Below are 216 nucleotides of genomic sequence, written 5' to 3' on the forward strand. Positions count from 1 at the left end.
CAAACATACTCAATAAAAGATCTTAAAGAACAAATCAAAGCGACCAGATCAGTGTCTTACATTAACTAATATTTAAGTTTTTTTAGACGTTTCAGAAGTGATTGAACCATAAATTATAAAATACTATAACATTACTTATCTTAACTCTTTGTTGTACTTATCTCAGAACCATTGATAAAAGAATGCTGACATTGCCTGCCGGACTCGCTGTGTTTG

This window comes from Limulus polyphemus, unplaced genomic scaffold (genome assembly GCF_000517525.1).
Source record: "Limulus polyphemus unplaced genomic scaffold, Limulus_polyphemus-2.1.2 Scaffold8598, whole genome shotgun sequence".
Taxonomy (NCBI): domain Eukaryota; kingdom Metazoa; phylum Arthropoda; class Merostomata; order Xiphosura; family Limulidae; genus Limulus; species Limulus polyphemus.